We start from the raw sequence: 16328 nt of genomic DNA on the forward strand, positions 1-16328 counted from the left end.
TAATTTTGGGATTCTTTTCAATCTGTGGCTAATAAGATTGATGCTGGCTCATTAACTTGAGGTCGATAGCTGGTCCCTTTTAACCCTGTTAAAGTAGCGGTAGAAATTTGGAGTCACCAGCTATTTTGTTGTTTATCAAGGGTTCCGCCCTTAATGTGAGGGTCTGCTGGCGACTCACCTTTTTCCCTCAACCTCTTTGTGTTAAGATACTGGGGTAGGAGGAGGGCCAAGGGAGGCCGGCCAGAGAGTGAGGGGAAAGGATGGTGAAGGTGTGCCGATGAGGAGGATCTCCATCTTGCTGGCATTCAGACAAAGATCATTGGCGGCACACCAATCTTGAATGACAGTTCCAAGCAGAGCCAAACCGTGGATTGAGGCCCGCCTGGCCTTCAACATTCCACATGGCTCGGGAGGACAGCTCAGCGGCAACGTGCTCTCCTTGGAAACAAGACGACACAAAGCAACACAGTTTCGATCCCTGGGTCCGCGGTTAGAAACCTCTGTGTATTAAGCGCGTTATAAACACACAACTAATATATATTCCTGTAACAGCGCCTCAATACCCCTGGGCTGTGTGAGCGCTTTAAAAATTCAAATAAATAAAATAAATTAGTGTTTTTCTTGACTTTCCAAAATTATATTTCGAACGTGAAGTTCACAAAGGCCCCCCTCTGCCAGGCTCAGATCTTTTACATCACAGTTCAATACAAACTTGCCTGGGCTCCCTTCCCCAAGCTTATTGTACTTTGGGTCTCCCTCAATGGGGCTCAGACCCCTTTCGTATGTTGACCACTTTTGAATGAGCGTGGCTCGCTTTACTGACCACCGAAGGACCACTTAGACTCAAAATGTACGTTTACTCTCGCTTTGCTTTTTAGCTTCAACCAATATACCTTTCACACAGACTTTCAAATAGGCCACTTCCTTTCGCCAGACCACTCCGTTAGTATCGCTGATCTTACAGCTACTTTTTACTTCAAAGTTCACTTACAGGTCTGCCTTTCTTCGCGTCTCATCCACACGCGTGCAGCCTTCACTTGTGATATAATGTTGCTACTTCAGTCGCTTGATCGCTTGCCAAATCACCGGCTGTGTGCGCTTCTCTCTTGTTTTGCTATTTTCAATTCACGATGTCAAGGTCAGTACCACAGGCTTGGCCTCGCCTCCCCAACTCTACCGCTCACCCGAGAAGGTCACTGGCATCAATGCAATCTTCACTTGTGGGATCTGGTCTTCTCCACGTGTCTTTCACAGTCTGTAGGAGCCAACGACCTCCAGTAGAAAACCCTTGGTGTTTTCGGCCTGTTGCTCTGCTCCAGTGGGTGTGCCCTTGTCCCGGAAGTTCTGCTCGTACTCCTGTTCCGCCTTGCTCAGAGTGTGCCTTTAGGTGTTGCCTTTTATTTGTGTGAGGAAAGCTAACTGGACAGGTGTATGCACTTAGTGTAAAGTACCTGACTTTGTCGGACCCGATTAACGGGATATGTCCAGTACGATGTTAGTCTGGTTAATCTCAGTCACCCTCTTCCTTGGCCCAGAATTTGTGTAAAAAGGGGGAGGAGGGAGAGTTGGGACTTGGGAAAATCCTACAAAATAAGATGGGATGGAACAAAAAAGGGGGATACCACGTCTCACCATCGGCTGTCTCACCCCCACTCCCTGAAGAACCCTCACCCAGGTGTACCTCCCGCACTGGTCCACCCCCAGAAACTGGATCCAAAAGTGATGGCCATAACCTGGCCACCTGGATGACAAGTCCCCGTGGACTAGCGGGTGAGACACCCTTTGGTTTCTCACAGTGTCAAGAGAGGAATTTCCCCAGGTATTCTCTGATATGCCTGGGAAGATTAAGAATTACATGCACAAGATAGTGCTAAAGCAGGATGCGGTTTCGTACAAAGTGAGACTGGTACCGGTGACAGCGACACGAGATTGTAGAATCATCCGAATGGCTGAGCCCAGTACTACTGATAAAAAACTCTGAAGACATCAAAGTTTGCATTGGTTTTACGCCGTCTATATTTGGAAGTGGTCACAGACAGCTACCCGCTCCCGTGTATAAATGAGCTGATTCTCACGATGAAGGAGGCCAACGTGTTTTCAAAACTTGACATGAGAGATGCATATCACCAAATCAGCCTCCATAAAAAGTTGAGGTCATTGATGGCATTCATTACTCCGTTTGGCACTTACCAGTTTACTCGCATGCTGTTCGGCCTGTTGTCGGTGGCATCAGCGTTTCAGCACATGATGGACTCCCTTCTACGCAACATTGGAAATGTGTGTTACTTCCTGGATGATATTTTGATTTATGCAGAAAGCGTGAGGACTCATGACATTGTACTTCGAAAGGTTCTCGCCAAACCATAAGAAGCAGGGGCGAGGTTGCATTTTGACAAGTGTGTGATCAAAGCTAAAGAAGTGGAGCCCCTGGGCTACAACATTTCTAGAGAGATCAGATCAGCCCGAAAAGGAACTTGTTGCAGGCCATTGTGAAAGCACCAGCGCCAGCTAATAAAGACGAACTAAGGTCGTTTCTAGGCCTAGTGGAATATTCCATAAAATGTGATCCCACTTTTTCAGAGACAACCACACCCATGAGGGAGTTTCTGAAGAAGGGCGCTGAGTACAAATTGGGCGAAGAGCAGTGAAACCCTTTAATACATTGTGGAAAACAATCAACTACCGATGCCAGTTCATATAGGTCGGGGGTGACGCTGACCCAGAAGAGAGTTGATGCTGAACATATTATGGTGTTTGCTTCCAAAGCACTGTCAGAAAATAATGATTCTACATTGGAGAAGGAGATGCTAGCATGTGCCTGGGCAGTGGAGTACTTCAGGACGTACAAAGGGGGCGCACGAAATTTCAATTGGTGACTGACCACAAACCGTTAGTCCACCTGCTTAGCCCGGGTGGGACAAAAACATCCATGCCTCGCCTGGCCCACATTGTTGTTAAGCTGCAAGAGTACACATCGTGGCGTAAACCAAGCAGACTACATGTCCGGAGTAAGAGATGCAGAGACCAGCTTCCTCAAGGACGGGTTTTTAGTGCCGTCCTTGGGAGACCCCCGAAGCAAAGAGTTCCTCAAAATGAGAGAAGGGCACTGGAAAGAGGGGATGGCGAGTGAAGCAATGATGGCAAAACTCACGGTATGGGTCAGGAAAGGATGGCCCAATGAAAGATCGATTCCTGAAGGTCTCAAGCCGTACTGGAAGTTGGGTGAGGGGCTGTTGATGAGAGGTGAGCAAGTAATCCCGCCAGTTGGCAAGAGGAAGATCATCATGTGCAGGGCCCATGAGGGGCACTTGGGGAGCAACATGACGAGAAGATGGGTGACAGAGTCCACTGGTGGCACAGCATGGACCAGGATATAAAGATCATGGCGGAAAGGTGTCATGAGTGCATGAATAGCGACAAGAGGCTGAAGGTCAGACACGCTCCATTGTGTCCAAAAGGGTAACCGGAGGAGGTGTGGCACAAGCTGGGACTGGACTTCATTGGGCCACTGGAGGTGATGTCACTGGAGTACAGGTATGGGATAGTTGAGGTTGACCATCTGTCGAAGTGGGTGGAAGCTGAGTTTGTGCCTGACACCACGACGTCCACAGTTGTGGGGGTCCTCAATGACATTTTTTAGAGGGAGGGACTGCCCAAAGGAATTGTCACAGACGGCGGGGTCCAACTTCCAGAGAGATGGAAAGGTTCATGAGGTATTACAATATCTGCCAGGAAAAAGCTGCACTTTATCATCCCCAGGCCAATGGGCTGATGGAGAGGACCAATAGGTTTATCAAAGAGGCGTTGCAATTGGCCTTTGTGGCTTGTATGGACCCGTACAGGACGGTGAAGGTGGCCGTAGCTGCCCATCGCTTAACTCCAACGGGACCACAAATGTTTCCAAATTGTGCATGCTTAGGGGGAGAAGAGTAGCGTCCACACTCGTACCACACTGGCTGTCAAGAGTAAGGGAGGATGACACCATAGAAATGGCGGATGTAGTGTGGAGGATGAGGGAAATAAAGACGCAGATGAACGACTGGAATCACAGAAGAGCTGTCCAAAATAATGATGTCCAGGAGGAGGACTTGGTTAAAATCAAGTTACCACATTAAGGATCCCGCGTCAGGGTCTAGGTACAGCAGACGCCTCAGAATACTGCAAAGAGGGTCCAACCGTGTGTGCACCCAAGATGGGAGAAGTTGGTTGAGAGGAAAGCCAAGGAACCCGATGAATGGGAAGATAGAGAAATGGGGCACAAGTTGAGAGAGAGGCTGGTTGATAAATCGAAATTGGACAATAGGGAGCAAGCGAGGAGGAGACTCCCGAGAGCCTGAGAGATTGTCACGATTCCTTTCCCCAGCCCTCTGAGATATCAGGCTGGAGCCAGGCCACGGTCACCTACTTGGCCCCTATAGGCCTCTCCATCCCCCCAGAGACCCACTTGGACTCAGACCTGGCACCTGTGGCGCCAATCTCACACACAGCCCTAAGATCCACTTAGCATTGGACTTGCAATGTATTATGGGCAAGATGGATGCCCCCATATAATTCAGTTCCTTGAACTGAGTGGGCGGTCTAGCCTTTTGGGTGTGGTTCAGCCCAGGGATACCTGGGATACCTGAAGACTATTTAAACCACGCCTGGCCCGAGAACCACGCTTTGCGTTTCTCTGCACCTGCAGCGTGACACTCACCGTGTTCGGATCTCTCCACAAGAGGCCTTCTTCTTTATTCCGCGCCCGGCGCTCCTGCAAGAACAAGAACACCATTAATAATACCCTTACCTTGAAGAGCGTCCAGCTTCTGTTCATTGCTCCTCCAGTCTTGCGGGCTGCTACGGCGGTGTCATCTTCATCTCGGCACGCCGCATCCTAAGAAATGATAAAAGAACAGAAGAGAAGATATTAGTAAGCATTCTGCATATCTTAGCTTGCTCGAAAACTGTAAGAAGATTTAAACGCTTACCTGAACTCCCGCCAATCAGAGTAACTTCAGCTCCGGAGCATCCCGTCGACCTGAAAAGGGGAAAACACATACCAGGTTAGCACAAAAGCTTTAGGAGGCGCCGCACATCGCGCTTACTCACCGCATCTCATCTCCTCAGCTCGCATCCACGCTGGGTTATTGCGGCACCTAAAAGGACACAAAAAAAACAAACATCGGTTAATGCAAAGAAGAGCGATTAGCATCCCGCTCCGCGCTCTCACTCACCGTTGGTTCTATTCACCTCAGCAGCGCGTCGCCATCTTCAAACCCCTCCATCACCCAAGGAAGGAAAGACACATTCTAAAAGAGACAAGAGTCAACAGAACTGTTCATAAGACTCATTCTACTTACCGGTCGGGCTGAAGTCACAGCAAGCCCAGTCCGTCGGGCCATTGCCAGTGAAGCAACTAGGCAACATCGAGCCTGCATCAGTCAACACACACCTGCACCGAAGGCAGGACGGAGAGCGCGCTACACAAGAAAACAAGGTGAGGAGTGGACCGGAGGGAAGGTTTGGACCCAAGGAAGAGGGGGTCAAGCAAGCAGAGCCAATAGAGAGTTAAACTCTGGTAATCCTGTGTTTCAGTCCCAGTCTTCGGTCGAGCAGATTCCAGGGAAGGGTTCGAGGTTGTAGGAAGTCCAGACAGGCTGAGTGGCATTCCTGTGGATACCAGGTGAGCGTTACAGAACGCAAAGCCTCACACCATAATCCACCTGGGCATCATGGAAACATCAGAAACCGACCAGTTAGCCCAAATGTTGGGGCAGTTACGAAGTACATGCAGCCAGGCAGGAGACCAACACCCTGAGGAGAGAGTTGATAGTTGCTAAATAACATACTGATGACTTAAGCCGGCAACTTCTCCAGTCGCAAGCGGGGCATGCACCATTACCGGGTAATGTGCCTTCAATGCCAGTACCATCAGCCAACCCTGTTCAGATAACCCTTCCTGGGGCAGTTCCCTTGGCCCTGCCCGAGCGATTCACGGGGAGCCCAAGAAGTATGCAACATTCATGAATCAATGCCATCTGCACTTCCTTTGCAGACCAGGGGCCTTTCCAAATGACCAATCACGGGTCGCTTTTGTGCTATCCTATCTGAGCAGAAGTGCTGCAGACTGGTCTGTACCATTTGTGAATCAAGACGATCCTTTGCTACATGATTTCAGGGGTTTCCAACAGGAAATGGAAAAACCTTTCGCCCGTCATACTCATGGACAGGCATTAGACAACGAACTTCTGTCCCTTCGTCAAGGGAACCAAGACCTCTTAACATACATATCCACGTTCAATAGACTTGTGGTTGAAGCTGAATGGCCTGAGGAGAAGAAAACCACGTTATTTCATCGGGGTCTGCGGGGAGAGCTAAAGGATGTACTCGTACAAGTATTGCCCCCCCCCCGAAAGACTGTGCACAATTTATTAACCCTGTTGTTCAATTAGGTCAAAGATTGCAAGACCGAAGAGCAGATCGAACTAGACCAGACCATCGCCCTATGTATGTGCGTTCAAAGGACAATGTCTCTCGAACAACAGAAAGCTCAGGGGAACCAATGCAGATCGGAGGGGTCAGATCTCCCTTGACTAAGGCGGAGAGGGATAAAAGGAGACAGCAGCAGTTATGTTTGTACTGTGGAAAATATGGCCATTTCCTTAAAGCATACCCAGTGAAGCCACCGAGGAGAACAGTAGGGGCCACGGATAAGGAAGACACCACCAAGGAGTCGGAAAACGGCCCAGCCCGGCAAGTGTAGGGGTCCACTTGTCGAGCGAAGTAAGTGAACTACAGACCTCCCGTTTTGCACTATCTGTGATCTTGATCAATCCCCAACAACCATCTCGGATGCACGCAGTAAGAGCGTACATAGATAGTGGAGCTGTTGGGAATTACATAGACCAAGATCTCGCAGCAAAGATGGGACTTCCTTTATGTCCTAAGTTAACCACAGACACTGTAACCACTGTTGATGGCACAGAAATAGCCTCTGGCCCAGTATCCCAATGCACTGCAGCTTTAACCCTTCTGTGCCAGGATGGACATCAAGAATCTATCGCTTTCGATCTCATCAAGGCACCTCAGTTCCGGTTAATTTTAGGAATGCCATGGTTGGTAGCTCATAATCCTCGAATAGATTGGCGAGCAAAGGAGTTGGCCTTCTCTGAGGATTGTGCTCAAATGTGTTATCGCCAAGGGATAACAACCAATTGATGCCAGAACTTCTACGCTTGGAACAGTGGCAACAGGCACCCTACCAAGTGAATACCAGGATTTTTAAGATGTATTCCAGAAGGAACAAGCTAAAACCCTACCACCGCACAGACCATACGATTGCCAGATTGACCTGATACCCGGTGCACAGATCCCTTGTGGACGAATCTACGCACTCACAGAACCAGAAAACCGACACCTGAAGTCCTATCTCGACCAATACCTGGTAAACGGGTTCATCCATCCCTCGAAGTCCCCAGCAGCCAGTCCCCTATTCTTCGTACCGAAGAAGGAAGGGGACTTGAGAACGTGCATCGACTATCGCGCACTGAACCAGATTACCGTAAAAATCATTACCCTCTGCCGTTAATCCCTGAACTACTTGATCAAGTCAAAGATGCCCAAATCTACACAAAATTAGACCTAAGAGGAGCGTATCACCTCGTTCGAGTTAAAAAGGGTGACGAATGGAAAACTGCCTTTCGTACCAAGTATGGCCTGTACGAATATCAAGTAATGCCCTTTGGTCTTTGCAACGCGCCCGCTGCATTCCAATACTTCATGAGCAATGTCTTAAGGGAATTAATTGATGTCTGTGCTTTGGTATATATTGACGATATTCTAGTATACTCTGCATCAAAACAGGACCGGGTCAAACATGTTCGATCCGTACTGGCAAAACTCTGCCAACACCAGCTCTATGCCAAACTCGAAAAGTGTTCATTTCATGTCTCAGAGGTGGAATTCCTTGGCTTCATTCTCAGCCCGAATGGTATCCGAAGGGATGAACACAAGGTAGATGCGATCCTAAACTGGCAATCACCAAACTCGTTCAAGGGAGTCCAGAGCATGTTGGGTTTCACAAGCTTCGACCGCCGGTTCATCCCCGGGTTCTCACAAATAGTGCATCCCATCACCTCGTTACTAAGAAAATGCAATAAAAAATTTCAGTGGACAGAAGAAGCAGAAAAGGCTTTCCAGGAACTTAAGGCTCGATTTACTTCTGTCCCAATTCTACGTCATCCTCGCCAGACATCCCATACGTGGTGGAGACGGACACGTCAGGTATGGCCATGGGAGCCATCATCTCACAAAAGGAGCCAGAAAAGGGTCAATTACACCCTGTCGCCTACTGGTCGTGTAAATTCACACCCCCCCGAGCTCAGTTACGCTATCACGGACAAAGAACTCCTAGCCATCAAGTCAGCCTTTAAGGCCTGGCACCATTACCTTCTAGGTGCGAGACACACAATCACCGTAATAACTGACCATCAAAACCTCCAGTACCTGAAAACAGCAAAGGCTCAATCTTCACGACAACTACGCTGGGCCCTTTTCTTCGCTGAATATGACTACGTGATCATGTTTCGACGAGGAGTAAAAAACAGGAAGGCCGATGCCCTTTCCCGTATGGGTATTGAAGAACAAGGGTACAAGACCCCTGACTCAATAGCCATTATCCCGTGTGACAAACTCCTAGGAATCACTGCAACCATAACTCAGAAGGAGTTGCACAAAAAAAAAAAAAACTTGATGAGTTCTGAGCAATTGCAAGAGTGGTGTACACAAGGAGAATATTACACAATACAGGACCAGTTTCCCTATTTCAGAAACCGCTTATTCTTGCCAAACCAAGAACTATGAGAACAAGTCATGTCCGGTTATCATGATTCTTTAATCGAAGGCCATCCGGGAATTGCAAAACCTTAGCCAAGGTAAAACAGAATTACTGGTGGCCCACGTGGCGTAAATACATTGTTCAATTTATCCTATCTTCTGTGGTGTGCGCACAAAACAAATGATCCAAACAGAACTGGCTGGACTCTTGCAACCATTGGATATTCTACCAGCACCCTGGCACACGTTATCCCTCGACTTTATTACTGACTTACAACCCAGTCAAGGGTTTAAAACCATTCTAGTGGTCGTGGACTTGTTTTCTAAAATGGCACACTTCATTCCTCTAAGGAGCCTCCCAAACACTTCTACTCTGGCAAAGGTATTTCTTGAACACATTGTACGGCTCCATGGGTTTCCTTCGGTACTGGTCTCGGACCGAGTTACTCAATTCGTGTCCAACTTCTGGAGGATGTGCTGCTCCATGGCCCAAATCGACATCCGACTATCCACCAGTCACCATCCCCAAACAGATGGTCAAACTGGGAGAATGAATCAAACGCTTGAACAGTATCTACGCTCTATGCTACATCAAGCTGAAGAGAGCTGGTCAGATCTATTGTGGATAGCTGAATATGCCTACAATAATTCCCTATACACCAGTACTGGACAAACGCCCTTTTATACCATATATGGCTGGCATCCACGCACTTCCGAGTTGGACGTCCCTACGACCTTAGAAATGCCAGCAATAAAAACCTTGCACACAACCATTTCTCAAACCTTCAAAAGGGCAGCTGAACACTTACTCCAAGCTAAGAATCGCCAGAAGAAATTTGCTGACCAACACCGAATAAAAGCCCCCAATTACCAAGTCGGAGACAAAGTCTGGCTGGCATCTAAACATGTGCCCATTAAAGGAACCCGAACCTTCCGTCCGAGATACCTGGGTCCATTCACCATCACCTGTGTGATAAATCCAGTAGCCGTCAAACTAGCCCTGCCATCTAATATGCAAATTCATCCTGTTTTCCACGTGTCTCTCCTAAGCCTGTTCAACCTGGGACCCGTGTAGCACCACCACCAGAGCCAATAGTAATCGCAGGAGAGCCAGAATTCGGGGTCAAGGACATCCTAGATTCAAAGTATGTCAGATCCAGGCTATACTATCTAGTGGACTGGAAAGGGTATGGTCAGGACATGGGAACCTGGCGAGTATATCCACGCACCTCTCCTGCTTAGGAGATTCCATCAAAACCATCCAACCAAGCCAGGACCAGATGGGAGAGCCACCATAAGAGGGGCTTTGGGGGGGGGGAGTGCTGTCACGATTCCTGTCCCCAGCCCTGGAGAGGCTCTTAGGCGCCAAGTAGGTGACTGTGGCCTGGATCACGGTCACCTACTTGGCCCCTAAGAGCCTCTCCATCCCCCCAGAGACCCACTTGGACTCAAACCTGGCGCCTGTGGCACCAATCTCACACACAGCCCTAAGATCCACTTAGCATTGAACTTGCAATGTATTATGGGCAAGATGGATGCCCCCATATAATTCAGTTCCTTGAACTGAGTGAGCGGTCTAGCCTATTGGGTGCGGTTCAGCCCAGGGATACCTGAAGACTATTTCAACCACGCCCGGCCCGAGAAACACGCTTTGCATTTCTCTGCACCTGCAGCGTGACACTCACCGTGCTCGGATCTCTCCACAAGAGGCCTTCTTCTTTCTTCCGCGCCCGGTGCTCCTGCAAGAACAAGAACACCATTAATAATACCGTTACCTTGAAGAGCGCCCAGCTTCTGTCGATCGGTCCTCCAGGCTTGCGGGCTGCTACGGCGGTGTCATCGCCATCTTGGCACGCCGCATCCTACGAAAGGATAAAAGAACAGAAAAGAAGACATTAGTAAGCATTCTGCATATTTTAGCTTGCTCGAAAACTGTAAGAAGATTTAAACGCTTACCTAAACTCCCGGCGATCGGAGTAACTTCAGCTCCGGAGCATCCCGTTGACCTGCAAAGGGGAAAAGTCATACCAGGTTATCACGAAAGCTTTAGGAGGCGCTACACATCGCGCTTACTCACTACATCTCATCTCCTCAGCTCGCATCTACGCGGGGTTATTGTGGCACCTAAAAGGACACAAAAAACGAACATTGGTTAATGCAAAGAAGAGCGATTAGCATCGCGCTCCGCGCTCTCACTCACCATTGGTTCTATTCACCTCAGCAGCGCGTCGCCATCTTCAAACCCCTCCATCACCTAAGGAAGGAAATACACATTATTAAAGAGACAAGAGCCAACAGAACTGTTCATAAGACTCATTCTACTTACTGGTCGAGCTGAAGTCACAGCAAGCCCAGTCCGTTGGGCCATTGCCAGTGAAGCAACTAGGCAACATCGAGCCTGCATCAGTCAACGCACCCCTGCACCGAAGGCAGGACGGAGAGCGCACTACACAAGAAAACAAGGTGAGGAGTGGACCGGAGGGAAGGTTTGGACCCAGGGAAGAGGGGGTCAAGCAAGCAGAGCCAATAGAGAGTTAAACTCTGGTAATCCCGTGTTTCAGGCACAGTCTGCGGTTGAGCAGATTCCAGGGAAGGGTTTGAGGTCGTAGGAAGTCCAGACAGGCTGAGTGGTGTCCCCGTGGATACCAGGTGAGCGTTACAGAGATCAGGAAGATATGCATCTGACAGAAGGCAAGGGGCAGACTGAACACGATGTGGTGGTCTAGATGATGCCGCAGAGTGAGGAGAGTGGAGTGAACACAATGAGAGAGGAAGGGACCTGCACGATTTGTGGACTTCGAAATAAGGTAGCATCAAGCTGCTCATCAAAAGGAGCTATGTGGAGATCAAGTCTCGCATGATATCGAGAGCCCGACTCTCGTGAGACTCGACGGCTGCTGCAGGCGTGGCTGCTGAGAGGACGGCATTCTGACCATGGGGCACTGCAGTACGCACACTGACCTCAACGCTCCTCCCTAAAAAGAGGCAAAGCCCATCAGGCCCAAAGAGACTGAACAGATGATGCCTCAAAGACATTTGCACTTACCTGTATATATGTTGGTAGATGATCTGTCAAAGTGAAGCAACTGTGCTCAACTGAGCAGTGTGTAGAGTGGTAAATAAAGTCAACCTCACATTGGCCCAGTGTACTCATTCAGGCCACAACACGCATACTAACTCTCAGATCAAAACGCACATTGCTTACCAAAGCACCTCACGTTCTCATGTGGTGGTCTCTGAAAAAACAGTGCTGGCGTGTCAGCAGCTCATCCTGAAGGAAATGCACTTCACTTTGAAACCGCACTTCACTTTGAAACCTCCAGGAACTCACGCTCCAAAAAGCGACTGAGCAAATTCACTCCAGATGACATCGTCCATCTCAAAGGAAACACAATAACTCTCTAGATATCTGTTGCTCTGACAAGTGCTTACCTAAACACCTCTTGCGAGAGTGTATCACATTAGTCTATTATGATTCAGGCAGCGCAACTACAACCACGTCCTCCAATTTCCGGTTAAGATGTAAATCACGTCCGCTTATTCTAAACAGGCAGATACCAGAACTGAGGAGTGACTCTAAGCTCCTCCTCTTCGTCTCGGTACATCATTCCAATATCTAACTTTCGTCACGCTACATCAATGACATTTTTATCCTTTGGAAAGTGTCTGAAGGAGATGCTCAAGAATACAACTGGCTCAATACTTGAGATCAGTATTTGAGGTTCACTTCTAGTATTAGGAAAGAAAGAAATAGATTGTTTCAATATTACAATCTTTAGTAATCATATTAGTGGTACTCTGTGTGAAACCATTTCACAAAACTACTGATCGCAATTCACTTTTTTACTATTCCAGTTGGGATAATCTCTCCCTGGGTCCATTTTTAAGACTGAAAAGGAATATTTCATTAAAAACTGATTTTCTTGAAGAAGCATAGGCGTTGCGAGAGAAACGTGAGAAACGGGGCTTATCCATCAGGCATTTAAAAGGTCAAAACATAACCACAGAGAAGATGTCCACGAATATAACAAAAATAAGAACACGAATAAAGCGGGCTCAATGGTTTTGGTGAGTACCTATTCGAATGTTTCCAATAAGATCAGTAAAATCATCAAAAAACACTGCCACATTTTGGAAGGAGGGCAATGTCCATTACAACGCCCTTTTCTTGCCTTTAAAGGGAGTAAGAATATCAAAGAAAAGATTATGCGTATTGAGAAGAGTTTATGTAAGAAAAATCGACGCCAATACAATACAGGTGACCAACCACGGGTCCCCTAAGTAAGGTCTATTGCCAAACCTACTGATTCCAGAAAATTCAACGCACCTTAACCGAGACATGGGGAACCAGTTAAAGTACATGCGCTGTGAGGTAAAAGCACCGTGTGTGACCTGACAAGCAGGAGTACAGAGGTTGATGTGGGATTACTTTTCCCACGGAAGCAAATTGCATTTACTAATTATGAAAGGGCTATGGTAGCGTATGTTATTTGGTGCCCCCGCCATAAAACTATGTGGGTAAAACAAAAAGGAAAATCAAAACCTGCATAAAAGAACACAAAAGCTGTATCAGTAATCGTGCACAGAATGCACCCTTGGTTTCTCACTTTATTGAATTTTCTCATGAAGGTGGATGAATTGCAGTAGACTGTACTCTAGAAGGTTAAAGCTAGCAATGATCATATATGGGCAAAAAGCGGCTATACTTGAAAGAACAGGAAATTATGTTTATTACATACTGTACACAGCATTGTCTGAATGAACAAATTGACTGGAATGAATAGTAATGTTTGATCATTTTGTTGTTCATACTGTGCGTATAGTTGAGAGAAAGAGTTTTCAGGAAGGTTTGTCGACTTACAAAAAAGTATGTAATTAGAATAATATACAGTGATGAATCTAGTGAGATCATCCCTAAGACCGCGGTATGGGCCTCCTCTCACGTAGACAGGGAAAGACAGCCGCTACCTGATCCTGGCCCAGGGGTGGTATTATGCATGAGGATCACGTGGGAGGGGACTAACATCAGAGGGAGTTGGGGACCTCTCTAACTTATGATTCCCGTAATGTTGCTAAAGCCTTAATGGCTTACTGTAGACAAACTGATATTTTTTCCATAAAAACAACTATCGAATTCAAGTACCATAATGCCTGGGGTACAGGTACGAGGAAGTGGGGCTCAAGGTTGAAGAATCATGAGCGTTCTAGTTGTTGTGGTAGAAAGCACCTGAGTGGGACCTTTAAAAGTAGGAATTAGTTTCAGGTGTGGGAAGAAGGAGAAGCTGATGGTGTAGCACAGGAGGCAGCCGGACTGTATGCAGGAGACGTTGTTGAGGCAGAGGAAGTACCAGCTGAGACTGACGCGGGAGAAGAAGCATGGCTGTGCAGAGAATGCACAGATGGAAGCAGTTCTGAGGAATGCTACGCCATGTGGGAGACAAGATCATGACACGCCGTGAACCTCTCTGGTAAAAAGCTGAATCAGAGATCACATAGAAATGTCAGTGCTCCCCTGAATGACTGCGTACTGCAGCAGTCAGAACGGAGTAGGCAGAAGCATAAAGGTAACCGAGGAGATCCGCTGCAAGATCCGCGAGTCAGAAGGAGACGCAAAGGAAGACTGGAGAGTTGGCCTGAAGCAGGTCACCCCGGGGCGCTCCGAAAAAGACCACTAAGCAGAACTGATGATTATGTATATTGAATAGGGCAGACTAGGCACAACTCGCCTAATAAGGGGTACCAATTGGGGGATAATTGTACTCTGCATTGCCAAAGCCGCAGAAGAGTGACACCAAGGCACAACTCTCCTAATAAGGGATACCAATTGGGGGATAACTGCAACCTTCATTGTCAGCAGCAAAGAGGCTGCGTGAGAATAAAACAAAGGGCGCAGGAGAAAACTCTGCCGTGTATGAGATACTAATGGGATAATTAAACACTACAGTGCCTACAGCCTAAAGAATAACACAGAAGTCAAGAGAAGCAGTTATTGTTGAAACCTCCTCACTTGGGATTCTGGTGTGGAGAGTTTTTGAACAAGCAGTACCACTGAATACAATTGTAGTAGTGATAGTAGGAGTTTTTATCCTGGCAGGCAAGTGAACCAGGAAAGGCACCAATAGTAGTTAGTCCTGGCAGGCGAATATACCAGAAAAGAAGATGATTTTAATTACTGTTTGTGATAAAAGGTGTGTTGAAAAGGAACTTGTTAATTTCATCACCTTGTCATGATGAGCTGTTGCATTCCAGAAAGTGAATTCCAAGCTATCCTGACTAAAGTGTTTCTTCGAAGAAGTAAGATGTGCTAATAATTGCTTGGCCTTTGGGAAGAAAGTAATTGTCTTGGATTATGCACTTGTTTTTTTAAGGGGAAGAACTTTGCTTTGCCAAGCAGGAGACTGTGGAAAATAGAAGTTGCTTTGATTTGTGAACAAGCCTTTGTATAAGAGACATATCTCAGAGGTATGGCTTTCCTTAAAGCTGGTCTAGTTGGCGACTCATTGGAAAACCTTATTCAATTGTTGATTAGTAATTATTATCAAAAGTTCTGGATCAATGTAGTGTTGCAGTTCACTGGAGTCTGACGGTGAAATGCCAAAGACTGTCGATTATTGAAACACAGATAAAGAATAACTCCAGGAGTTCTGTGCCAGTATTTGTATTGAAGTTAGTTTAATTGAGGATAAGTCACAAATTGCCCTTCCTGATGACACGTGTTTCGGCTCTATGAAGCCTTTCTCAAATCAGGGCTAGATCATAATAGTTCTGATACTGGTGCAAAAAAAGGAACTTAATTGTTGGTCGTTATCATGGGTTTGACCTGGCGGGTTTAACACCGCCCGCCTGCAGATGGACGAGGAAACACTGGCACCATCACGAGATGGTGCCGGTGTTTCCATGATCCCCGTTCCCATTGAGTCCTATGGGACTCAATGGGAATGGGGAAAAACACCATTCCGCCTCCGGAATTCCCGGGTCACTGGGCTGTAATGCCCCGGTAATTCCGGGAATCACGGAGGCGGAATGGTAATACGAGCCCGGCGGTAACCAGGCGGTTTTACCGCCTCGGTTACCGCCGGACTCGTAATGAGGCCCATTCACATTGTCAAGCAAAAGGATACATTAAAAAAAAGACCTTTTGTGCTACATGGAACTTTGTTATTGCACAGAACCTTCTTGAATCTGAACTTTGCTCAAGGTGGTCCTGAATTGATCCAGGGCAAGGGAGCCCAACCCTGGTCACAAGGAGTAGCTTTTGAGTTTGAATTGATCTATTATTTTGTGGAACTGAAAACAGCCAAACAATTCTTGTACAATTTTGTTGCGTATATTAGTGTGAGGGTCAGAGACCTTTTGGACACTAGGTCATTTTTCTTTAGTCTTAGTTTAATAGGCAGGTACATCCTTCTTAGGTTAGGGAAAGATTGGCATTTAATAATAAAATGGCAACTTGTGAGAAAATTATACCTGTGTGCCCGTCTTGTATTTCTGACCCCTCACATTACTGAGATGAA

This window comes from Ambystoma mexicanum, chromosome 9, assembly GCF_040938575.1.
Source record: "Ambystoma mexicanum isolate Mex_15411 chromosome 9, UKY_AmexF1_1, whole genome shotgun sequence".
Taxonomy (NCBI): Eukaryota; Metazoa; Chordata; class Amphibia; order Caudata; family Ambystomatidae; genus Ambystoma; species Ambystoma mexicanum.